The sequence below is a fragment of the Talpa occidentalis genome, unplaced genomic scaffold (assembly GCF_014898055.3).
Source record: "Talpa occidentalis isolate TD23 unplaced genomic scaffold, MPIMG_talOcc4v2.1 talOcc4.8, whole genome shotgun sequence".
Lineage (NCBI taxonomy): Eukaryota > Metazoa > Chordata > Mammalia > Eulipotyphla > Talpidae > Talpa > Talpa occidentalis.
The window spans coordinates 60,647,835-60,673,379 of record NW_023605194.1 but is presented as its reverse complement, the minus strand read 5'-3'; the positions used below and the strand labels follow the sequence as shown (position 1 = coordinate 60,673,379).

At 46.1% G+C, this 25,545-nt stretch overlaps 1 protein-coding gene across 9 annotated transcripts in view; it reads left to right on the top strand.

Moving 5' to 3' along the window:
- The first annotated feature begins 774 nt into the window (after nt 1-774).
- The window catches only part of SGMS1 (sphingomyelin synthase 1), a 297,172-nt gene continuing 272,401 nt past the window's right edge, over nt 775-25,545 (top strand). For 6 of the 9 annotated variants that reach the window (XM_054690078.1, XM_054690079.1, XM_054690077.1 and 3 more), the window contains exon 1: nt 1,868-1,984. The gene's annotated coding sequence lies outside the window, so the exon portion shown is untranslated. Of the gene's footprint in view, nt 807-875; nt 895-1,867; nt 1,985-2,466; nt 2,559-25,545 lie in introns of those variants that run through there. The other 3 variants (XM_054690073.1, XM_054690074.1, XM_054690072.1) reach the window with 3 other exon arrangements.

Below are 25,545 nucleotides of genomic sequence, written 5' to 3'. Positions count from 1 at the left end.
CAGTGAAGAAGCCAGAAAAGCCTGCCAGGAGGGGCTGATTCAAAGTGGGCTAGCATGGGGGCGAGGAGTGGGGGCACAGTACCTCCTTTGAATTCCTGGCCTCCCACTCTGATTTTGGGATATACTATGTAACATCGCAATGTTTCATCTATAAAATGGGCCGCGGTAAAACATAGTTGAAATACAAACTAAAATGTCCACCACAACCACCTGGTGGGCTCGGCGATGAGCTCGCGGGATCTCACCTCTCGTTTCTGAGTCTCTGGTTTAGAATTTTATGTTTCTTAGGTGATTCTTAAGTGATGGCGACGCGGTTGGTTCTAAGACCACTGGGACCCCAAATAGCTGAATTTTTACCTTCACTATTAACATCACCCTCTGCGCTGCCCACCATTATGGGCCTTGGGAGTATTGCACTGCACGGAAGAGGGGAAGGCTTTCGGTCCATCACCGGTCCAGATGTTTATGCCAACACACACACCCACCCACCCACACGAGGCATCTGGAGCAACGGTACCGCCGCTTTCCAGAAGGAGACCCCTTTCTCCAACTTCAAAACCAGAGGCCATCGGCCCCGGGATCCAGTCGCGCCCAGACAAGCCTAGGACCCGCGCCGTGGGTCTCGCGGCCCGGGGCGGGGCGGCGGCAGGTGCGGAGCCGAGGCTGGAGCCCGCAGGAGGGCGTGGCGGGGGCGACGCCGCCGCTCCCCCGGCGCCCGCGGCTGGGTGGCCGAGCGGAAGATGGCTGCCCGGTGCGCTGCGGCCAGTCACGTGCCAGGAGACCGAGCCGAGCGCCCTCCCACACTAGTGAGTCCCGACCCCACCGCAGGCTCAGCCCCGCGTGCCTCTCCGCGGCGCGGATGCCAGTCGGGGAGAGACGGCGCCACGGCGGAAGGTCAGCGCTCCCGGCTGTCCGCGCCCTGCCGGGGCTGGAGTCCGGCTCTGGGCGCCGAGGAAAACCTCCCCTCGGGCGACCTGCCGCAGGTCGGCCTACTGCGCATGCGCCGTATTCCCACCCCGCACACCCGCTCTCCGGGTTTTCCCCGCAACTTCGAGAAAGGGGCTGGAGGCGGAGCCGGCGGGGCGGGGCGGGGCGGGGCGGGGCGGGGCGGGGGTGCGGCACAGATTAGAGCTGTTCGGGCCTTCGCAGCCTGGACGGGCTGGGCTGCGTTTGCACTGCGGGCGGCATTACTGCTTTGGGGCTGGTGATCTGTACACAGAGGCTCGAAGATGGGCCGACGTGGGCGAGGCTCGCTCCGTCTCAGGGCTGAGCAGCCGGGGGTTCATCGCAAGCGTAGCAGCTGTTTGGGCCTAGTGGGACTGAGAGTCTCCGGGTAGCGAGCTCGGTTCCCCACCCTGGGTCTCCGGGTCGCGGAGATTGCGTTTCCTGTTCTGATTAGTTCCAGTTTTTCAACTTTTCAGCTCTGCCCCAAATCGTATAGCAATCCAGATCGCAAAACTTGGCTCCCTACGGCCTCCCCGAAAGACCCCCTGGAAATGTGCACATTGGACTTTTCTCGTCCGCACCCCTGCCCCCCGCGAGCTGTCCATCGCAAGAGCGTAAAATCAGGGGCCCAAGCCCCGGCGGCCCCGGGGGGCGCGGGGGGGGCGCGGGTCCCTCCGAGTCCCGGGGTGAGCCCCTCGCGGACCCGCCCTCCCGGCCGCCACGAACACCCGGAGACGCGGATCGCGCGGTGCGGGAGGCCGGGCCGGCTCGGCCGCGGACTGGGCATGCTCCGCAGCCGGGCAGGCTCGCGGTGGCAAGTCGGAAGCGTCCGCACCAGCCAGGCAGCGGCCGGGGCGGCGGCGGGCCGGACGGGCGCGGGGAGGGCCGGCGGGGGAGAGCGGTTCGCCCTGCGCGCCCGGCGAGCCGCCAGGAGAGCGCGATCTGGGTGCGGAGCCCCGACGCTGCCCTGCCCCGGATTCCATTCCGCGGTGGGGGCTCGGCGAGCGCGATCCTGGCGGCTGCCGCGACTCCGGTACAAGTGAGTAGTGGGGCGGGGGAAGACGGCGGGGCTCCGCGGGCCGACCCGACACCCCCCGCCTGGGTCTGGCCTGACGCGCGGGAGCGGCGTGCGGGCAGCCCCGGGGCGAGGGGGCGTGAGCGCAGCCCGCGCGGTGCCGCGCGCGTACCTGGCGGGCGCTCCTCCAGCGCGGCCGCTCGTGGGGGGTGGGCGCGGGGGGCCGTCCGGCGTCGGGGGTGGGAGGGGGCGGGTCGCCCGCGGGGCCCCGGAGCCAAGTTGGGGCGGGGAGGAAGGCGGGGGTGTCCAGTGGGTACCTTTACGGAGGTGCTGCGTGCGGGTTGGTAGGTTGCTGGGTGTCAGATCGGGGGGAGCGGACGGTGGCTGGGCCGTAGAACCGGAGACGAGGATCCTCGGGCGGTGGCTGGGAGCGATCCGGAGACCCGCAGGGGCCGACCCCATATCGCGGCCCCACCCCCACGGCCCGGGTGGCGGCGTGACAGTTGGTACCTCGGAGCCGGGTCGCAGCTGGCCAGGCGTTCAGGGTTTCGGGATCTCCCCTGTCGCGGCCCCCGGATGCCCCCAGACAACATAACAGGTGGGACCCCTCTTCTTGGAGGAGCGTGGTCCTCTCCCTGGGTTACTTAACAGCCTCCAGGTCCGGGGGTGGGTCTGAGACTCCGCGGGGTCACCCGACTTGATGAGAGTGCTTAGGAGCCAGGCCTGGAGGAACCCGGGGCGCAGCCAGGAAGTGGGTAGGCGCTCCAGGATGCAGCTCTCCCCGGGCGAGAGGGGTCCCCGTGGTTCGGGGGCGGCTTGTCAAGGGCAGAGCAGTGACAGCAGCGACGGTCTCCCACTGTCACCATCCATACTCGGGCTTGCTTGCGGCTGCTACTGGTGGGCCAGGTAGGGTGCCCTGGTCCAGCTAACGGATTCATCCTGGCGCCTTCTGCATAACGCTTGCTTGCTTGCTTCCCTCTTGGGAGTCACAAGTGGTAAATCGGGATGAAGATTGCTTTGGGGGAGGGAGTAAAGGGAATCCACGCAGGTGCTTCTCAGGTGTTTCTTTTCACCTGCAAACAGAACAGACTTTTGCGGTGTTGTCTTATGAAATCATGAGTGGTAGAGCCTTTCTGAAAAGGAAGTTTCTTTTCTATGTTATGGGGCCTGCCGACTTCTATCTCCTTTGATATTTACCTTCCTGGACCTTTAAAGCTGTTTGGACAGATAATTTTGCTTTCACATATGGGGGTGTTTCTGCTTGGCTGCCTGGATGTGGAAGTTAAGCGCCTGTCAGTGATGTGTGTGAACTCCCCATGCTCTCTAGCTCCGGGGGTTCTGAGTAGACAGGAGTGGGGCTGGTGACGTAGCAACGCGAAGGGAGTTGCCTCAGGCTGTCCAGACCCAACCGAGTCGGCTGTTTAGGCCCGTGCAGGGAGAGGGCTGGGCGTTTCATTGGTTCCTGTGTGTGAGCTGTCCACAGGAGAAGCCAGCTGGGGGATGGGCCCCTGTCTGGTCAGTGCTTCAAGGGAAGCCCAGGGATGTTTGGTGATTCAGCAGGTGGCAGCCTTCCAACTCTGAAGCCATGCTTTGGCCAAACCAGCTAGCCGCCAGCAAGCAGTGCCTGTGCCTGCTGTTGGAGGTGCCAGCTTTGGGGGAACCTCCAGGAGCTGCCTTCTGTCTATAGCAACTCACTTTCCTTGTCTTGCTCTCTGAGAAGTGTGGAGGTCCTGTTATTTTGGGTTTCTTTTTGGCCTCTCTTAAACGTGGCATCATATTTTTGAGTCTTTAGCTCTGTGACCTGCTGACTTGCAGGGGGTGGCAGCTGCCACCATGCACAGTTTAAGAAGTTAGTTATTCTTAGAAAATGATAGTATGTAAGCAGAGGAGAGTTTTTCTTCTATTTCTGCTTCAAAGACTAGATATTTACATTTTTTTAAAGATTTATTTATTCATGCATACAAGAAGTGGGGTACAGGCCAGAGGTGCGGGGTGGGGGTGGGGTGGGGTGGTGGTGGTGAGAGGATTCACCAGAGACAGAGGGGAACAGAACAGGCAGATTGACTGAAATACACTGCTGAGGGGAGCAGTGGGCAAGGCAGGAGAGGTCTGCTGCGCCATGTGGGTTGCTCCCTGGCTGGGGATCGAACTCATGCCGCAGTGGCTGCAGTCAGCTTCATAGGTTGTGTCTTAACTCCTTGTGCCACCAGGGAGGCCCTAGATATTTGCATTTTTTGGTAAAATAATAAACTGTATTTCTGCAACTCTTTGGTGCAAATAGTGAGTTATTTCAAATATCAGGAATCATTTTTTAAAAAAAAATTCAAGGAGTGGATCAAACCGACATCAAAGGGACACAGTTATTAAGACGACATTTTATTCATAGAAGGAGCCCTAGCATCTTGGACAGTCTCTAAAAATTGTAGATACTTAATAAATGCTTTTTCAGCTGAAATTGTTTTTTGTGGTAATACCAGCTTTTCAGTGGTTGCTATGTACCTACCTCCTCACTCATGTAAATGTAAAGTCTCTCAAAATTGCTAGAATAAAGTGTCACATTTTCATAAATCAGATTTGCCTGTGTTGATCATAGACATTCAATTTAAGCTTTAAAACTCAACCCTTTTTTGCTTTTCCCCTTTGGTTAGCTCCTTAATTTTCTACTCGTGGCAGATTATGCACTTCAATCGAAAAAACATAGGCTTTGCTAATGTATCTCATGAAAATTTAAAGGACCTCTATATACAGCTATCATACATTATTTTTTTTTTAATTTTAATTTTTTTTTTATAGAGGCATGTTTTTATTTATTTATTTATTTGTTTGTTTGTTTTGTTTGTTTATACATGCACTGGGTACAGTCAGAAGCGCGGGGGGGTGAGAGAATTCACCAGAGCCAGAGCAGGAGGCAGAGCAGGCAGAAGGAGCGAAGTACACTGCTGAGGGGAGCAGCGGGCGGCAGGAGAGGTCTGCGCGCCATGTGGGACCCTCCTCCGGTGGCCGGGGAGCAGCCGGGGATCGAACTGGCGCCGCAGATGCCGCGGGCAGCTTCGCAACCCAGCACTCAACCGCTGCGCCACTGGGGAGGCCCCATACATTATTTTTAAGCTAAAAAAATGTTCTGGCTGCATGGTGAGTCCGGTCTGTTTATGAAACTTCATTTTATATAAATCATTTCAGGAAAATCTGTAATTCCTAACCCTCTACATCCAATCAAAAGTGCTGCTGTAGAAAAGACAAACATTGTTTTGGGTATAAAAATTTTGGATTGTTTGTAAAGGAGGAGAATCTCTTCTGTTTTTTGCAGGGAAGGCTGAGGGTTCAGGTAACTTTTCTGCGTTTTACCTTTGCTGTTTCTGTTCTTACTTTCACTGTAGCTGTTTCTTGTTGCCCTAAGACATACTTTCCTGGCATAGATTTGCTTAAAGGTGCCATCAAAGGATCAATTGCATTTTCTCACACAAATTCATTCAGTGATGATTTTTATTTTCTGATTGTTCCATACATTTTCTTACCACTTTGTATGGTGAACTTTTCAGTGACGCTTGCTGAAAGCTGTAGCCACTGTGCCCTTGTGGGGTCATGACAGATTATAGATGACTTTTTCTTTGCCTAGGCCCTAACCTAGCCCTCCGGAACCAGAACCCTAAAACATCCATCAGTTTGGGTTTTAACGTGCCCAGTCTGAAGATTCACATGCATGGGGACATTTGAGAAACTGTTCTAAGGGTATATTCCCACGAGTGGAATGACTGGGTAAGAGAAACAAGTACACCTGTTTTTATTAAATACTGCCAAATTGCCACCGCAATCTCTTATGGAGAACTTTTTGGTATGGCTGGTCATAAAGATTTTGGTCTTTCTGCTAAAGACTTAGTCAAGAATATAAATGGTCGTGTAACATCTTCTACAGGATGTTTGTAGAAGAGTTTTAGTTTTAAAGTTTATAGTTTAAAGTGTAAACTACTCTGTCCGGAAGGACCATATATATTATCAACTAATTTGGATACGTGATGGGAAGCGGAAATGGATTTGGAGAAGGGGGGAAGGAAGAAAGGGGAGGAGACAGGTGGGTGGGGTCAGGAAGATAGCTTGGTCTTTTCATTGTGACTTTTGGTTTCAGTAAAACAGAAGTGAATGACTAATTAATAAGTGTGGCTCAACTTCTTTTCAGTGCTAATATGTCAAAGAGGGAGGAACACGGGGCTTTATAGCAGAGTGGATTCTGCAGAACCCAAACTTCCATTTCAGAAAAATCTTCCTCCGTCATTCAGTGATGAGGGAGGTGATCTGACCCCTTAACCATGCAGAGCTGTTGGGGGCTTTCATTGAAGCAAACATTGTATGTAAATACAATGTAAATGTAATATTGTATGTAAATACAGTATTAAATACTGCCAAATACCGCCAAAGTTAGAGATAACTTTTCTGGTTTTTACTTTTTAGACTTCTGGTGCTGAGGACTGTCTTAACATTCATTATTTTTGGCACAAGATAAAACTGCTTTCTTGTTTGATTTTTCCCTCCTTCATTCCCATTCTGCCAGAGGAGCCTCCTCTCTTGCATTGGCTAAGTATTTGATTGTGTCTCTGTAAGATTGTGTCTTTGAAAGATGTCATGTTATTTTGTTTATGTTTTCAGTTTATGTGGCACAGTGCTATTGATTTCATTTGATTTCGTTTTCATTCAGTATTAAAATTTTTTATGGTGGAAACTTTCAGACATTCATAAAAGCTGAAAAAATGTCATTCAGCATTTTATCTGTGAGATCTCAGTGTAGGCTTATCCAGGGCATTGCTGTGGACTGTGTAAGGCTACCTGCTTGCTATACATGTCCCTTCCTCCCTCCACCCCAGCTCATCTGTGTCCTTAGTGATGGATACTTTTCCATCTCTCATATGTTCATTTCCACCTTGCTAACCTGAGCACAGCTGCAGGGCAGTGCTGAACATCCTGTGTGATGTATGTGAGGCTGTCTCTAGGGTGCTGGTTGTCCAAGTGGTTCCATACTCAGTAGCTTCAGCATCACCTGGCAACTGTTAGAAATGCAGATTCTCGGGCCCTAACCTAGCCCCAGAGCCAGAACCCTAAAACATCCATCGATTTGAGTTTTGACATATCCAATCTGGAGATGCATATGCGTGGGGATGTTTGAGAAACTCTGCTCCACGGGTATATGCCGAGGAATCAGATGGCTGGGAAAGGAGAATAAGTAAACCTGTTTTTATTAAATACTGCCAAATTATTTTCCATTGTTGCTGAATTGCTTGACCTTCCTGTATCTTCCTAGTGGTTGGTATTAACCATCTAACTTTATCAACATTTGAGGACTATAAAGTGCCATCTCATTGTCTTCATGTGAATTGATGTGATTTTTCAGTAAATATGAGCATCTTGTAATCTACTTGTTAGCTGTTACAATTTTCTTGACCAGCTTTAGTTTATTTTTCTATTGTGTTGCCTTGCAGACACTAATCCCATTGTGCCATCTGTCTGTTGACTGTCAATGATAATTTTCAGAAATGTTTAGCTTTGTTATTGTCCGAGTCTATTAATTTTGACCTTACGTTGCACTTTAGGAATTTTAAGAGAGTCTTCCTTACCCCAAGATTGCAGAGTTGTATTTAGTATTTCCTAGTTTTACCTTTGATGAGAAGACTTTTAATCTGCTTGAGGTTTATCTTTATTTATGGTATAAAGAAGGTATCCTGCTTTTTTCTTTGTAGTTTGTGAGCCAGTTTTCTCCATATCATCTGCTAAGCAGTGTGTTCCTTTTCTAATACTTTTTTTTTTTTGTGGAGCTACCTTTATTATACATTACAGTCACACATGAATATTTTTTCAACTTTATTAAGAGTTATAATTTATGTTTGGTAAGCTGTATCCATTTAAAGTATACAACTAGATGAGTTTTGACAGATGTACATATCTTTAAAATCTCCATAGCCAAGATAACAGTGCATTTCCATCCCCCCAAACTTCCGTGGGCCCGTTGCCTTTATCCTTCTCTTTGTCCCCAGACTCTGGCCATCACGGATCTGCTGTTTGCCACTATAGTTTTGTTTGCATTTTCTAGAACTATATGTAAATGAAACCGTGCAATATAGTACTTTATCTCAATATACTGATTCAAAAAATCTTTTCCTTTTTCAATTGCGGTAAAGGAGGCACAATCTAAAATTTACCAAAACATTTGCAGTGTACAATTCAGTGGTGTTAAGTACATTTGCACTGTTGGTGTAGCCATCACCACCATCCATCTACAGAACTTTTTTATTTCCCAAAATTGAAATTCTGTTCTCATTAAAACAATGTACTGATTTGATATTCTTCCTGGGGATCTGTTTTTTGAGTTCTCTATTCTATTCCAGTCATATGTCTGTTTCTGTGCCAAATTATGTTTATTACAGCTTTGCAGTGTATCTTATATGGCAAGGCGGGCCCTCCCTTTGCTGTTTTTTTCCTGAACTTGGTTATTTGTGGCCCTTTTCTTCCATATGCATTTTGAAATGCTTGTCAAGTTAATAGCTGTGCCCTGGAAATGTGATTGGCATGGCACTGAGTGTGTATAGACTATTATGGAGACAAGTAATGCTTTTTCTATCTTATTCTACCCATGATCATAGTTATCATTCCATCTTTTTAAAATGCTTTCTTTATAGAACTTAAAATCTTCTGTCACAAGACCTTTTTTGTTTGTTTGTTTTTACAAAGGCAACGTGTTGTTTTGAGGAGGAATTGAGTCTGTTGGTTCCTTATTCTGAACCTTAGAGAGGGGGGACTGGTCTTGTTTCAACCTCCCTTCTCATTCACCAGCCTTAGTGACATTGGGCAAGTTCTTCCCCTTTGCAGCTAGGTACGAAACTTCCTCAGACTGGATCCTAGCAGCCACCCCTCTTAGGTTATTGAAGAGCTTAAAGGAGATAATGTAGGAGAGGCTGTGAGTACAGATTTTGAAACAGCTGGCACTAGTGAATCCTGATGACCACAGAGGTTGTCAGACAAGCAAAAGTGAATAAGCCAATCCATTGACGGTGCAACACTCTAAATCTGCATTTAGTTTTATGGGGTTTCACAGAAAATATATACTTCCAAAGAATTTTACAGTCCAGTGGGGAGGAAAAGACTAATATACAAGAAACAATTAGCAACTCAGTGTGACAGATGGTATGTAATTAGGGGTTAAGTGGTGCCTTGTCAGTGGATTTAGGAGAGATGTGCTGCTGTATGAGAGTTTTGAAGTGACGGGATAGGATTAGATTGGGGGTGGGGGCGAGGGATGAAGGGACCCGAGAAACCAGGTTAAGTTTCTGTCAGGGGCTTTGAGGGTCTTGTATTGAACCCCATGAAAGTGGATTTTGTGCCTAAATTTAACTTGTAAAAAATCATAGCTTTGAGATTGGTGGTGATAAGTGGCTCAGGGAAGTAGTTGCTTTCTGGATAGTGTTTATGGGCCCTGACTGGAGGTAGGGTGCCTGGGTACAGATCTTGGCCTTACCTCTTAGGGACTGTGGGACTGTGGGACTGTGGGTAATTTACATAAATCTTCATTGCCTCAGTTCACCCAACCTTTATCAGTGGGTTTAAAAATAGCAGGGACCCCTCAGTATCCCTGTGTAAGCTAACACTGTGAGACACCTAGTGCCTGGAACAAGGTAATCACAATATAAATGTTATCTGTTGCTATGACTTCTTTTGTTAATACTCAGTGCACCCCCCCACTCCCACTTAATGGAAAGTCAGATTATCTTATTTGACTGGGTTATTTATAGTAGGAAACTATCTGTGGTAAGAGACAGTCTTTGAGGTATTATGAGACCTCATGCCCCAGAGTTGGATGGTTTTTGTGCAGAAAGACCTATTGGAACATAGTCCTGTAGAGTTTGGACTTTCTCAACATGTTGCCCATTGTTGGGCATCTGGTGGGTGCTCAAGTTTGGACAGAACAAGTGCTTGCTTGACAGTGGAGCCAGGTGCCATCTCTGTAGGGCCTGGATGTCCTCAGTCAGGACTCTGGAATGGAGTGAACAGAAGTAGGTGGTTAGCATGCAGGAAGCAAGTTTTATTTTTGCTGTATTCCCAGTTCTGAGCAAACCTTTGGCCATGCCAGCAAAGGTGTGGTAAGCAGAGGCATTCACATTTGTGGAGGGCTAACCTAACATGCCAGACACTATCTCAGTTCTTGACCCTTGTGACACTCCTGTGAAAAAGATGTTTTTATCATCACCTTCCTTTTTAGAGAACAGAAGAGTTGGGCATAGGTAATTGCCTCACAAAGTAAAGAGTGCCCTGAAGAAGTTTAGTGTTTGGGGACTTTGCCAGTTGCAAAAATAACCAGAGTAGGTGCTGTTGGTGGGGAGCCAACATAATTACGTAAAGAGTTGTGAAACACAGGTCAGTCCAGCAGGGCATTCCCATGACCTTGGAGTTTATTAGCATAGGTAGCTGGTTCTCAATTTGGCCATATCAGAATCACTTAGAAATTTGCTGGGCTCACCCACTCCAGATTTTCTGAGGCCAGTGGCTTGGGGTGGGTCCTCGTAGTTGACATGTATAACATGCTCCCTGATGCTGCTGGCCTGAGACTACCCTTTGAGAATGCTGTAAACAACACTCAATGTCAGTGTGGAGCCAGCTGCTGCTACTTCTGGTTACAGTCAGGTGAGGTGATTGCAGATTCAGACATTTTAAATACTCTCCACCTCATGAAATAAAAACTGAACTCACAAGGTCCTGTGTATCTAGGCTAACAGAGGGATGCCTGAGCCAGCACAGCGTAGAAATCTGCTTTTTCTTTTCAGTAGTGTCTTAGCTCAGGATGCATGATAACCCAGGTGGAGAGACATTTTGGAAATGCAAGTCAAAACTGATTAGAAGCTGTATAATGCATCTGCTTCTAGGAAGATGCCCAGATTTGTTATTTTCTTTTTCACGCTCCTCATTTTCTACCATAGGCACAGAAAGATTTTGTGTCCACCATTTATTCCCTTGAAAAAATTTGTGAACAGAGAAATTTAAAAGTGTTAAGGTACATAACCTGATAGTGGAGAGGTAGAAGATAATCTTATTCGACTGGGTTATTTATAGTAGAAAGCTGTCTGTGGGGGAAAACTCACAAAAAGGGGATCTACCTGTTTCCTGGTGTTGGAAGCTAAAAGACACTGAGTGTGGTTCCATCATACAGTAAGCCCTCAAGAAGAATCAAATACTGTTATTAGAGAAGTTTTGTTTGCAATTGAGGCTTCATTTTCCTCACCTGAACAGGATTACACATAAAACTGCAGAATGAGACATTTTTAGAGTTGCAAGATTCTTTATGAAATTAGAAATTAGAATTAACTCAGAGGAGAACAGGACACATAAATTTTATTTGGGAAGAACCATTGGTCCAGATTTTTCCTTATGACCTGGCAGCCAGGGGTAGTTTGTTTACTTGGAGAGGAAAGGGCAGAGAGGGTGGGGAGGATTTCTAAGGGGACACAAGGGAGGTCAGAGAGGCCTTTTCACAGACATCCTGCAGTCTAGTCTTCTTATAACCTGGTCTTTACAGTGGTACATATTAAGAGTCTGTAAGGGCCTAGAACTCCAGTTTAAGCTTTTGAGATAAAGAGATGAGTGAGATGGTATGGTTCTTGAGGGGCTTGTGGGGAGACAGACATGTTGGAAGATGACATCACCATGGAATGAGGCAGCTGCACACCACCCCCACTGAGGGTGGGTGCGAAGCCTGGGCAGAGAAGGTGCCCTGCTCCAGGGTTTCCTGTGTAGCACAGCTCACAGGAGAAGGTACCCCAAACCTTAGCGTATTGTCGGTGGAACTGGAAGTGGTATTCTGTTTGGGGGGTTTCCAGTTTTAGTGTGGTAACTCTGGCAACAGAGACGAGTTTAGGAAGACACATGCTGTACGTGGTCAGCCAGCGAAGGGGAATCAGGAACTGTAACTCTACTTCAAAACCACTTAGGAAGTCATAGGGGGGGCACTTCACACTATATTTTCTTTGTCTTTAAAACCATCTGGTTAATTTTTAGCTACCTCCTTGTAATGTAAGACTTGGAGAAGACTAATAACTTTTTTTGCCTTGACAGTAAACCAGCTTTTAATTATTTATTTGTTCCATTGAAAGTCAATCTGAATTTTTTTTTTTAAATATTTTAGAGATTGTTGACTTTCTTGTATTGGAAATCAATCTGAATTTATTTATATTTAAGTGTCACTGGTGAATTTTTTTTCCCATTGAAAATGAATTGGGATTTATTTATATTTAAGACGTTATTGGTGATTCCTTTCCATTCCTTATATCTTTTTGTCCTTCTTCTCACCTTTCCTTTTAACCTCAGAGTCCTCATTGAGTTGATTAATGCCTGCTAGTGTTTGTGTCTTTGTCAAATTGTTAGGTTTACTATGGAAATGCCCAGCATTTTATCATTCCGACTTACTTTAGTACACATAATTCCCCCAAACTCACTCTATTTTTGTTGTCATTGGCTGCATTTCATCTCTGCTTATGGCTGCATGGGATTCCATAGTGTGGATCTGCCACATCATCTTGATCCAGTCATCTGTCCATAGGCATTAGGCTGCTTCAATGTCCTCGCTGTTAGTAGTCCTGCAATAAACATTGTAGAGCATGAAGTTTTTTTGCATGGATGATTTTGTGTTCTGTGGATAGATGCTCGGGAATGGGATTTCTGGCTCTAAGGGGGCAGGAGGACACGGAGCAGGATCTCTAAGACTTGAGCAGATGGGGTAAAGGAGAGAGTCCTGGAGCCTTTGGTGGCTTTTGCAGGCTTTTTTTTGGGATTTACCAGGTACACAGCAGGCAGGGGTGTCGGGGCCTGGAGGCCTGCCAGCCTCCCGGTCCCCAGCAGGTCTTCACTCTATCTGGGCTTTCTGGCGTTCTCTGTTGGCCTCTGCTTCTCTGCTCTCTCATTCGTTCTCTGCTCTTGTGGTTCTGCTGGCGTCACCGTGACGCTGCCCTTTGAAGCGCAGTCTCTCAGCCCAGGTGAATCCCATCTACCTCTGCCCACACCCCACTCCAGGTGCCCGCCATCAGGCATGCATTCAGGACCGCAAGGATCCGTCATCTATCCTGATGGCGGGAGGGCAGAAAAGCCTGATACTTTACTTACCCTACACTGGCTCACATAGTATTTTTTATTTTTTTTATTTTTTTAAGATGACTCCACATTGTTTTCCATAATGGATGCCCGAGTTAACACACCCATCAACTGTGTGATAGGCTTCCTCTTTCTCGGCATCCTCAACAGCACTTGCTGGGGATCTTTTTAATATGTTCTTTGTCTTCTCCTTTATCCCTTCTTTCCTTTTTTTTTTTTTTTAAGCTTGTCCAGTTTTGTTTTTTTTATTTTTATTTTTATTTTTATTTTTTTTATTTTTTTAGATGTATTTATTTATTTATACAAGAACTGGGTACAGTCAGAAGCGCGGGAGGGTGAGAGAGCTCACCAGAGCCAGAGCAGGGAGCAGAACAGGCAGACTGAGGTACACTGCTGAGGGGAGCAGCGGGTGGCAGGAGAGGTCTGCACGCCATGTGGGACCCTCCTCCAGTGGCCGGGGAGCAGCCGGGAATCGAACCAGCACTGCAGAGGCTGCGGGCAGCTTCGCAACCCAGCGCTCAACCACTGGGCCACCGGGGAGGCCCCTAAGCTTGTCCAGTTTTATATTTATTTATTTATTTATTTAAATTTTATTTTTATATTCCCCATACAATTGCAGCCCCCTTATTTTAACCCCAATCCCTCCTTTCCTCTCCCCCCACCCCCCCTAGAGTGTCTCTGGTTCATAGTTGTTTGTTGATTTTGATTTTTTCTTTCTTATAGTTATTCATTTTCCTGGTCCCTTATTTAGGTTTTCTAGATTCCTGCTATGAGTGAGACCATCCGGTGTTTTTCTCTTTCTTTCTTATCCCTTCTTTCCTTAATGCCCTTACAAAGACCATGCAAGCCAAGGCATATGTGCCAATGCCATGGCCTTGGGAAACTTGGGCATCTGCCAACTTATCTGTGGAGATAGAGTTTGGATTGATGCATTACTAGTCATCTGGTCCCCATATCCCACCAGTCCTGTGGTTGGGGGACATCTGAAAAGAGTGGCTCATGGCCTCTGTATCATTAGTCGGTTATTATACTGTTAATGAAATAATCTTATTTTGGCACTACCTCCCCTAGTCATTTTTAGTTGTGTTTCCAAACCACTTTGTAAAAACCAGTAATAAGTACTTGATTCTTCACTATTGAGTATTTTCCAGATTGTATTCGAGTATTTTCCAGGCTTTCTCTGCATAGGTACAACATGTGGGTTGTTCAGTCTTTTAACAGTTTCATGCAGTTATACTATGTGAATCCATAAAGGATGTAACTAATGTTATGTAAAGATAAGTTATAAGGTGTGTTAATGACTAATTTCAGACTATGGGCAGGGGTGGGGTCTTCAGCTGAGCCCAGTGGGTGATGATGTTCATGTTGGGAATGGAGCTTCCAAGAATCACATGTTAAGTGAAGTCCTGGAGGGGTAGGGTGGCATGGGGAGGGTGGTGGAGAACAAACCCCAGGAAGTGATCTCCTAAGGAAGTGTGTGTGTGTGTTGGGGGGATAGCTGCAGGGGATACCTTTACCCTGTAATGGGGATGTTAATCAGAAAGGAGAGAGCAGTTAATGGTCTGGTGCTTTGCAATAGTTTTTAAACCTCCAACAAATACAGGCTGAAAGTTTGGAGCAGCAGTCTGAAAAGGGGGTCAGGGTACCATGGGGGTATGGTTGTGCCGAGGCTAAGAGAAGAGTTTGCTAGTCTTGAGGAAATTAGGAGGAGAGTGGGAAATGTGTGAGACCAGGTAGGTGGAGGAGGAGAAAGCTGACATGCCATGCCAGCTGTAGTTTGAAAAGCCCCACTACCAAAAGGGTAAAAGAATTACCTGCGTGGGAGAATCCATGGCCTTTAGTAGGAGTCAGGCTACCCTGGTCTTCTGAGATGGAGACAGAGCAAGCGGGGATGCATATGACTCTGCCCATGCTCGAAAGTGAGGCTATAGTTAACTTGTTGAGCTGTTTGTGTGATGATGGGAGAAGAGGGGTGGCCGACAGGACAGGGAAAGGCAAGGACCCAGAGCCCTGATTTTTAAAGCAGTTGGGGTGTCACAGAAAGAGCTGTGGACTCAGGTTTAAAACCTTTTGGGGCACTGGCTTTCTCTCGTGAATGGGAATAATAATAGCTGTGTCACAGTATTGTCAAGTGAAGGCCCTTGGCATGTGCCTGTGGTGGTGTAGGGACCTTTGGGAGTGGTGCAGAGATTCCTGCTGGGAGGGAGGGAGCCCTGGTTTCCTTGCTGCTCACTGGTGGGCATTCACCATTCACTTGACTGGGCGGTCCATGAGTGAGACTTGGAGCAATTGCATTGGGACTGCCCTTCTGTCCAACCTTTGTGTCCCTCTGTTGTTGGGGCGATTTACCACGTGGACTTTTGTGTTTCTACCCAGTCTTATTTTTTTTTTAATATTTATTTATTCATGCATACAAGAGCTGGGGTACAGGCCAGAGATGCGGGGGGTTAGAAGATTCACCAAAGACAGAGTGGGAGCACAACAGGCAGATTGACTGAAGTACACTGCTGAGGGGAGCAGCAGGTGAGTTAGGAGAGGTCTGCTGCACCAGGTGGGTTGCTCCCTGGCTGGGGATCAAACTCGTGCTGCAGAGACTGCGGTTTGCTTCATAGTGCGGTGCTTAACCCGTTGTGCCACCAGGGAGGCCCCTCTACCTGGTCTTATTCCAGAGCCTGTTCCTGTTGTTGCCTCAGGCTGTTAGTTTACTCACCACACCCTAAGATCCCAAGTGCACAGGACATCCTGTGTGTGTCACTGCTCTTGGTGGAAGTCCTTTTCCATGCGCCCAGTCTCTAGCCTAAACCTTCAGAGTCATTGGGTTCAGCAGTTTTGACTTGGGGGTTGAGCATATAGGTGTGAACAGTCTCAGCTGGCATTGACTTGCCTTGGTAATGGGGCAAACACAATAAACAAGCCCACAAATGTTATGTGCCAGGTGATCTGGAGGTGAAGTCGCACCTGATCTGTGCTTCCTAAGGACTCTGCCAACCGTTCACGAGGTCGGTAATTGGACATTTGCTTTAGTGCTGCTGTTTGTGTAGTGACACCTGAGTTACTTTGAGAGGCCCTACAAAGTTACCAGCAGTTGTGCTGGGCAGTGTTCCAAGTTTCCATAGGCAAGTTCCAAGCCTGAAGATGGCCCTTTGGTTCATAAAGAGAGAGGCATGATAGTGAAAACACTGGGGAATTTCTCCAGCCACCTTTGGCCATTTGTTTGAAAGCCCCCTCAGTGGCCCAGGGGTGGTTTTTGGGGACCATGGATATAGTTCATGAAGTCATGAAATGAAATACATCACATCGTTACAGCTATATAGTGCATTTTTTTTCTGGTGAGACAGCCGAAAGCTTTCATTCATTTCACCAGGAACATCTCTGAAAGGTCCATTTTTATGAATATGTAAAATTAAAATGGTACCATTGAAGTTTTTCCTTTTTACTGTCCCCTTTTTAGAGGAACTAATGAGCAGTGACTGCCTAAAATGGGGGAGGCAGACACACACTGAGAGCCTCACTGTAGTGATACGGAACTTGGCATTTACCTGTTTAAGGGGTGAGACAGGTTGGGTAATTCCTCTGAGGAAATAAGAGAAACAAAAGAATACAACTGGCGTCATGGAAGACCCAGATAATTTAGTGTTATAAAAGAGGGATGCTGCAGCCTGATTTTTTTCTCCCTTGAACAAGAGGAGACAGTTGAGCAGATGCTGTTTCTCAGATTTCTGCATCTGATGGCTCCGAAAATAGGTCTAGAGAGGATAGTGTAGGACTTTGTTGATGTCAAAGGCACCTGTTTTAAGAGATCCCTCCGCTGGAGAAATCCACAGTGGCTTACCCAAACAATGTACATGACAGTTGTCCTTCAAGGTTGTGGTAGGGAGTGGAGCCTTTAAGAGGGGTGGCATAGACATTACATGGTCTTTGATTCAGCAATTCTACTTCTAAGGGTTCATTTTAAGAAATAATCAAGACCACCCTTTATCCCAGGGTAGTTATTCAGAGTGGAACGGGGATGTCCAACAATAGGGGACTGGTTAGACAAATTGTGTGTTTATGTATTCCACCCAATAGTACACTAGGCACTAGGCAACTCTTTTTTTTTTTTTTTTTAAAAAAGATTTATTTATACAATCACTGGGTATAGTCAGAAGCGCGGGAGGGTGAAAGAATTCACCAGAGCCAGAGCGGGGAGCAGAATAGGAAGAAGGACCAAAGTACACTGCTGAGGGGAGCAGCGGGCGGCAGGAGAGGTCTGCGCTCCATGTGGGACCCTCGCTGGTGGCCGGGGAGCTGCCGGGGATCGAACCAGCGCTGCAGAGGCTGCGGGCAGCTTCTCAGCCCAGCGCTCAACCACTGCGCCACCAGGGGAGGCCTGCCAACTCTTAAAAATATATGGAAGAATATAGAAAGTTGTTCTATATAGAACATATAGAAAGTTGTTCTAAAAACATTGTTGTGCAAAAAAGGTCTATACTGCTATTGAAAAAGTAAACTGCTCAGGAGTAATGTTTGGGTGCCTGCTTTGAGCTAGGCACCTCACTGGGTACTCGTGACACAGTGATGAACTGGGCAGAGCTGGATCCTGCCCTCAATAAGCTTCCCTCTACCATGGACATAGCGACTCTGTCATGAAGAAATTTACTAAATACAGGAGGACAATAAAAAGAGTGATTCCTTAATAGGCAGTTTGAGCCCCTGTGAGGTCTAGTCAGTTGTGTCTTTGTATGCATCCATTTCCTGAAATCACAGGACAGGATTTTCTAGAAAGCTTGAAGAAGTCATTAAGATATTGTACCATTAAATTGTCCTCTTTGTAACCTTCCTGTCTCTCCCCACAAAACAAAAGGCTCTGTGGGTGGCTGGAAGGCTTGGTGGCAGTAGCACAGTCATTTCAGGAGTAGAGGGTGTCCTTGCCCAGTTTTGTGGCTTCTGGCCTCTGTGCTGTGGTCCTTGCGAGCCTGGTCACCAGCTCACCTGGAATTGCCTGCAGTGTGAGTCACTCTCGCTGGTCTGGGGCCTCTTGTTCCTGATTCTTGGGCCTCTACCTGACTATGCCTATGGTGTTGGCAGCTTTGATCTTGTTCTTTATTTTTGGAAATAAAGCCCTTCTTGGAGCCTGGCAAAGCCTGGCCTGGACTCTGGGCTTCCAGATTCCCAGTGGGCACTTTTTCCAGTAGGTACTGTAGGTATGGCTCTTCCAAGCAGACCTTCATTAAAAGCTAGCATGCATTTTACATCAGGGACCCCCAAAAACTACAGTATAGGTTAATCCTTTAAAAGCAAGAAGGTAGCAAATTGCTTGAGGAAGAACAAATGAAACACTGCCTTTGGTAGTGTTGTCTCCCATCACAGTATTGGATGAAAAAGTGGAATTGGCATTGGAGGTATTTGGCAAATAGGTAAAGCTGTTGTGTTCTTAGGCAGGCTTAGTGAACCTCTGTTCTTTTTTTTTTTTTTTTTTAAAGATTTATTTATTCAAGCGCTGGGTATAGTCAGTAGCGTGGAAGGGTGAGAGAATTCCCTAGAGCCAGAGTGGGGAACAGAAAAGGCAGACTGACGAAGTTCACTGCTGAGGGGAGCAGCGGGCGCGGCAGGAGAGGTCTGTTGTGCCATGTGGGACCCTCGCCAGCGGCCAGGGATCGAACCAGCACTGCAGAGGCCGCGGGCAGCTTTGCAGCCCAGCGCTCAACCGCTGCACCACTGGGGAGGCCCTGAACTTCTGTTCTGTGTGGGACTTTGTGTTGGACTGTAGGGTACACAGAGAAAGGAGAGGTGGGGGTGGGGCTCTGTTCTCAAGACCTACACACTAGAGGGCAGCTGAGAGATGGACTAATGACAGTGGAGTGTGATTAAATGCCATGTGTCTAATGACCAGGATCCAGTGACTTTTGGCTAAAATGTTGGGAGGGTAACTGGATGTTAATGAGGGATGGGATTGCCAGGGGACCTGCTGACGCCTGTCTATTTGAATGGTACCTCCTGGAGTCTGACAGGTGCTGTGCTGACTGGTCAAGGACATTCTGCTTTTGCCTTTTAACATAAGTTTGTATAGAAGAACTGGGGTGTAGGTCAGAGGTGCAGGGGGTGAGAGGATTCACTAGAGACAAAGTGGGGAGCAGAACAGGTGGATCTACTGAAACACACTGCTGAGGGGAGCAGCAGGTGAGACAAGAGAGGTCTGCTGTGCCATATGTTAGTTCCCTGCTGGGGATCAAACCCATGATGTAGCAGAAATAGCACCAAGACTTAACCCCTACACCATGAGGCAGGCCCTCCTCTTCACGTCTTACTCCTTCCCCTCCCTTTCCCCCTTACTCCTTTTTCCCCCCTCCTCCTTTTAGAAACTGTGTAAGTAAAAATAATATTATCCCATGGATAAAGACTGTTACAATTTTGGTATATGTTCCTTCTTTTTCTATAAATATTAGATATGACCTGAATGGACATTTTGACCAAATGCTGAAAGGTGGAATATTAAAAGGGATAGTATTGCCAATACTAAATCTCTGCTCTAGAATTGACTCTTGGGATACAAGCATAAACCTGAAATTTATTTTTATTTTTATATATACATATTATTTTATGTTTATTTTATATTATTATTACATTATATTATGAATTAACAGTATTAATTTATATTACTATTATTGAAATTATAGTAGAGGTCTACATTGCGATACTGGACTTCATTTCTTAGCATGTATGATCCATGTAGTGAACATCTATGATATTGTGCATATGTTGACTTTCATTTGTGGTGCAGGAGGGAAGAGCAAGACTTTATTACATTTTTGAATTTATTATCATCATTTTGGCCAGCTGTTGATGTAATATATTACAGGAGGTAGTTTGTCTCCAACAATTTTCTCTCCTGTTTAACTCCTGGACCTAAAAATTTCCTTGGTGATGATGATGCAGTTTTGTCGATGTAATCCCTTATCTTTGCTTTGTGCAGTACTTAACGGAGAACATCTGGATAATTTCAGAAGCAGAAGTAAGACTTGTCCTTACACAGTTTTTTTTTTTCCCTGATATTTTTGCATGGAATTGCTGCTTCACACAACCAATTGTGAGAAAAATGTATCCTTGAGCTCTACAAGTATGGCGGGGAAGTAGTGTAAATTCGCTTTCAAGATAACAAAGCTGTTTTTCAAATCCCCACCTACATCTGGGCTTTCACAGCCTGCACACCAATTTTAACACCTTACCTGGAGAAGAATGACAGAAGAATCTTTCCAGTGGTAAAATGACAAATATTTGCTCTCCCAGGCTCCTCCATTTCTAACAGTTGATAACTTTCCCTTCAAGCAGCCTGTGTTCTTAGTAAGCATGGTCTTTGATTGTTAGTAAGCATGTTATATGGATATGTTATCTGCAGAGTACAGTGATAGAGTTTTCTTTTATATAAACTGCCTTTTAAAATATATATAACTAGTCTTCCCATCATGACTGAGTATTTCTTAGAATTAGAAGTATGTGACAAAATCCCTTGGATGTTACATAGTTTGCCTTTCAGTGGGAGAGATTTTCTTTCCAAGATGTATCTGGAATGCTCACCACCATTCGGAGATGAATCTCTGGATATTAACAGTAAATATTCAAAGGATGTGCCTTGTAAGTGATTTACTGTGCTTCTGTGGCGCAACCTACGTGGTGATGCAATCACCAGCATATCCAGAAACCACATTTGAAGAAAGCATTCTTCTGCTTTTTGGCTTTCCAGATTGAAATCAAAGATCAGGTTTTGGCCAAGTATGGCAACTAAAGACAATTTTGGTGGGTCCTTAAAAATAGATAGAAATACATTTTTATCTGTATAGTTTTAAAATGTTTCTAAGATGTGACTAAGAAATACCCCAGATTTATAATTTGCTTTTTAAAAGTACAAACATCTTTTATTTCATTTATTTCATTTTGCTCTAATCACAGTAAATATACATAATATAAACCTTTTCAGTTCAGTATTATTAATAAGTATATTCACATTGTTATGTGACCATCCCCACCATACAGCTCACAGATTTTTTTCCTCAACCCAAGTGGAAACTTTGTACCCACTGAATAATAACTCTCTATTCCACCCTCTCCTCAACCTCTGGTAACCACTCTTTTACTTTTTTCTTTTTTTTTTAAGATTTATTTATACAAGCACTGGGGTACAGGCCAGAGAATTCACCAGAGACAGAACAGGGAGCAGAAGAGGCAGAAGGACCAAAGTACACAGCTGAGAGGAGCAGCAGGCAAAACAGGAGAGGTCTGCCTCACCATTGGGAATCTCCCTGGTTGGCTGGGAATTGAACCGGCGATGCAGAGGCTGCGAACAGCTTCACAGTGCTGTGCTCAACCCGCTGCGCCAACCAGGGAGGCCCTACTCTTTTACTTTCTTTGCGTATGAATTTAACTCTTCTAGGTGCCTCATATAAGTGGAATCATATAGTATTTGTCCTTTTTGTCCACCTTATTTCATTTAGCATAATGTTTTTAAGGGTCATTCATATTGTAGTATTCTAAAGAGGTTTATAATTCCATTGACTGGTATACATCACATTATAGTTATTCATTTTTCCATCTGTGGGCACTTAGTTTGCTTCTGTCTTTTGGCTGTTAAGAAAAATGCTTCTGGGCCTCCCCTGGTGGCGGGGGTGGTTGAGTGTGGCGCTGTGAAGCTGTCTGCAGCCTCTGCAGCGCCAGTTCGATTCCTGGCTGGCCAGGGAGATTCCCACATGGTGAGGTAGACCTCTCCTGTCTCTCCCGCTGCTCATCTCAGCAGTGTATTTCAGTCAGTCTGCCTATTCTGTTCCCCACTCTGTCTCTGGTGACTCCTCTCACCCTTCCGCGCATCTGGCCTGTACCCCGGCTCTTGTATGCATGAATAAATAAATCTTGGGAAAAAAAAAAAAGAAAAATGCTTCTACGAATTTGTTGCAGTCAAACATGTTTAAATAGGGTTTTTTTTTTTTCTTTTCTTTCAATAAGGAAAATATGTGCCTTCTTGTCATCAGTGTAACTAGAGGACTGCCTTATCTAAGTTTGGTCAAGGAAATGCCTACCTCATGGACATGAAAACATCCAAGTACATTAAGCAGTGTTTAGCTGAAAGCATTAATATTTGCCCGAGGTCAGGAAAGCAGTTTCACAATACCTCAGAACAGCCTTACCCGTGAACTTGGCAGCAACCTTGAGTGAGGCCTATCACCGTTCTTGGAAAACTGCCTGGTGTTTTCATATCTTCTGCTCTGATAACTCTTGCCTGTCAGAACCTCCAGAGGGAAAATCTGGCAATCGTGCTGGTTCCTCAATTTGGTCTTATCTGGAAACATTCTCATCAGAGCCCTTTCTGGATAGACAGATAAGATTTGTTTCAGCAGTTTGCTTGTCTGTGAACCTGTCTGACTGTGGCAGGTCAGGATTTTCTGGTTAGGGAGCTGAAGTTCTGATCTGTGAAATGTACACTCCCAGCCAGCGCTCGTGATTTAAGCTTGTATTTTCCCAAATCTGTGGTTGGGGAGGACTGATGGAGAATACAGAGTAGCAAACTCTCCCCACACTGGGTCTGGTGGTATACCAACTTTGTGGTACATCGTCATCCCATAGCAACATGTTTTAGGTACTTTTTTTGTGGAGATGTGGGAAATTGAGTTTAGGTTCCTATTTTTGTGATAAGGTAAGTGAAAGGTTTTGTACCTTTACAGGGTTGATAAGGATCAAATATGATTGCCCATGGTTTGAGCAATGCCAGTCAAATCTGTATTTGTCGTGGCTCCATTTTCTAAAGGCACATGATGTATCTAAAGAGGGAAGCCTGTCCATGAGTTTTGCTGACAGCATTATGGATTTTATTTTTATATTAAAATTCCATTTTCTTGTTGTATGATCATAATACTGTTTTTTGACATCTGTCTTGGTTTTTTTTACTGATGGGTATGTAGAATGTGGACTGGATTTTAAAAAGTCCTTGATTTAAGTAGGGGAAAAATAACATACATGTTTAATTCTCCATCATATCATTTATTTATTTAGTTGCTTTTGGCAAATAGTCAAATATTCTGCTTTAAAGAATAAATATAGTACTGTCTAGATTTTTGTTGTCGTTGTTCAACATGCAAGATATAATTAAAGATGTATCTCTGGGAAAAACGATAATTAAGATCCTTTTGTATTATTAAAAATGTGAGCATAGCTAACGTACCTGGCATGGCATCAGATATCTAGACAAATTGTTGCCTGTTTTCAGTTGAAGTGTGTTGTCTGTTATGCAATAAGTGGCTGACTGTAGGTGTGATAACTGGTGTTGAGTCTGCCACTTTGTAGCCCTCTGGTAGGTCAGACTTGCTTTCTGCTTGGGCTGTGGGGGCTGGTGGTATGAACAAGGCAGAGATGCAGGGCTCCTGCCTGTGCACCCCCGTGGGGGCAGTGATGCCAAGTGATCTGTCTTTTTATTCCTGCTGGTAGGTTAGGAGATAGTAGGTCCCACTCTGGAGGAGGTTATGGTCAAAGGAGGAAGAGGAGGAAATGTTTTGAGACTGTTTATGCTTACAATGTATCTACCATCTCTCCTGAGCCCCTTTTCGCTGACTCCTCCCTGGCCACTCAACTGAGATGGCACGTGACTTCTGATCCTGCAGCATCAACACTCTTCCTCTCCCATACCTCTTTCTGGACTGGTATGGAACATCTTTCTTTCATTTTCTTTTCCCTCTTTGGGTCTGTCAGGTGCTCTGTATTTTATCTTCCTAATAGCTCCTTCTCTGACTCCCTTCCTGACCCCTCTGCCTGGTTTGCACATGTAAATGTTTCCTATGGTTCAGCCTGCAGCTCAGTGATGGGCAGCTTGGCACGAGCGGGCTCCTGCAGCGGGATCCGTCCCTTATCTTGGAGGTGGTGGTGGTGGAGGGGGTGAGGGAGGGTCCAGTCATTCCTTACTGTCTGGGAGATATGGTTTAGGTCCTTTCAGCTTAAAGGAGGAGGTAATGGGGAAAGCATAACGCGCTTTCCTTGTACCAACACCTCTGTTTTAGGAATAAATTCCACGGGCCAGAAATACTGATCTATAGAGTGAGTTTGACCTTTCCCATTTCCTGATCTGTGCTTCATTTCTGGAATAATTATTGTGACTCCTGGAATGAACAATGGAATATATTTCAAGTTTTATGTTATTCTTAAGGTTTGAAAATTTATTATGTAATAAAATCTTATTCTAGGTTTAAACTTAAACTACGTTCTAGTTTGTCCTGTTTGTCTGCATGTACAAGTTTTACACACTCTTCACAGTAACAAATGTTCAAAGATAAGTGGTATTAGAAATTCACTGTAAGAGTTTTTTCTTACAGGTTTGTGGCCAATTGCATGATTAAGGCACCCTCAGAGATCATGGCCACTCAATGTAAAACAGTTAGGCACACTTTCTTTTATGACTGTAGAGGATTGTACAAGATAGTGCTCTCTTTCCTACTCAGTTTTCTTCATTGCCTTGAGTTAACACTTGGAGGGACTGTTCTGATACTGTGTATCTTTTTTTCATTTTTCTTTTCTTTTCTTTTCTTTTTTTCTCTTCTCTTCTCTTCTCTTCTCTTCTCTTCTCTTCTCTTCTCTTCTCTTCTCTTCTCTTCTCTTCTCTTCTCTTCTCTTCTCTTCTCTTCTCTTCTCTTCTCTTCTTTTCTTTTAGATTTATTTATTTATATAAGCACTGGGTACAGTCAGAAGTGCAGGAGGGTGAGAGACTTCACCAGAGCCAGAGTGGGGAGCAGAACAGGCAGACTGACGAAATACACTGCTGAGGGGAGCAGCGAGCCCGGCAGGAGAGATCTGCGCACCATGTGGGACCCTCGCCTGGCGGCCGGGGATCAAACCAGCGCTGCAGAGGCTGCGGGCAGCTTTGCAGCCCAGTGCTCAACCGCTGCGCCACTGGGGAGGCCCTCTTTTTCTTTTTTAAAGATTTATTTATTCATGCATACAAGAACCGGAGTACAGGCCTGATGAGTGGGAGGGTGAGAGGATTCACCAAAGACAGAACAGAGAATAGAACAGGCAGACTGACTGAAATACACTGCTGAGGGGAGCAGCAGGCGAGACAGGAGAGGTCTACTGTGCCATGTGGGTAGCTCCCTGGCTGGCTGGCCAGGATCAAACTGCACTGCAGAGGCTGCGGACAGCTTCACAGCACTAAGCTCAACCGCCCGCGCCATCAGGGGATGCCCTGTGTATCTTTTTTCTTTTTAAGATTTATTTATTTATGCAAGAGCTGGGGTATAGGCCAGAGGCACAGGAGGGTGAGAGAATTCACCAGAGACCGACCGGGAAGCAGAACAGGCAGACAGAACAAAAACACTGCTGAGGGGAGCAGCGAGTGAGACATGAGAGGTCTGCCGCGCCATGTGGGGATCTCCCTGGCCTGCCGGCAATCGAACCCCGGCTGCAGAGGCTGCAGATGGTTTCACAGCACTGCACTCAAACTGTTGGGCCACTGGGGA